The following is a 1,029-nucleotide window of genomic DNA, read 5'->3' on the forward strand; positions in this document are numbered from 1 at the left end:
ACAAATAGCTGGAAAGTTTCAGAGAGTTACTTCCTCTCTCTGAGCCTCAAGGTTCTCCGTGTACAAGGAGCATAAGGGTATGATCCTCGCAAGTTTGTGTAAGTAAATGCCCATGACATCTGTGCCTACTGCTGTGTCTAACTCAGAAAAGACGCTTGGCAAGGCCTAATTTCATGCCCAGGCACTCTGTGCCTATTCCACGTGGGTCGTCATTGTGGGGGGCAGTTATTATTGTGGAGGGAGCTATTATTTTGCGAGATATCTCACCCTATTCAGGGTTGATTGTCATCTCTGGGGGGGGTTGGGCGGGGGGAGTCTCTCTCCCTACTCAGTGTTGTCATTTTCATGGAAGGAGTACTCCTTAAAATTCAGCTTCCCCTAGGCATTGCTCCCATAGACCATGGGCATAGAGGAGCACATGCGTCCAGGTCTTTCTACACCAGAGGGGCAGCAGGCTTTCTGGCTGGTACCAGCCCTTTCGGGGCCAAGTTGGAGTCCGTACACCCTGGGCTGGTAAACGGAGCCACAAGAATTGCTTTTAAGGGAAGAGGAACAACCAGCCAACTGCAAAACTGGGTGCTCTGTCACTGTCCGTCGCAACCAGTGACTCTGTTCACAAGTCGCTTGCAGACAGACTGAGGCTTTGGAATTTGCATCGTTTTTCCCTCCTTCTAGTACAGATGCTGAAGTTGCCCTATTAGGTGGCTGTTTGTGTTCATTGGTATTCTTTTGCTGGTGTCCTGAGGAAGGGCAAAAATTATAGCCATTAGGTAAGGGAGGCTGAAGAGAAATTCCACTTTGTCCCTCTCCATTCTTCCTTAGGGAGAGAGGGGGAGGAGAAATACCTCTGTGAGGGTCTCTCAGTCATTGTCTCTCCCTCTCCGGGGTTGGAGTGGGCCACAGGGGGAAAGGAGGGAGCTGGTAGAGCAGAGCTTTGAAGGAAGAAGAGAGATTCTGTTCTGTCAGGTCCTTGGGAGTGTGTCAGAGCAGTGGGAGAGACGGGGGGGGGGGGGGCGGAGGGGGGGGGAG

Source organism: Fukomys damarensis, unplaced genomic scaffold (assembly GCF_012274545.1).
Source record: "Fukomys damarensis isolate Sample0158 unplaced genomic scaffold, DMR_v1.0_HiC HiC_scaffold_12, whole genome shotgun sequence".
Taxonomy (NCBI): domain Eukaryota; kingdom Metazoa; phylum Chordata; class Mammalia; order Rodentia; family Bathyergidae; genus Fukomys; species Fukomys damarensis.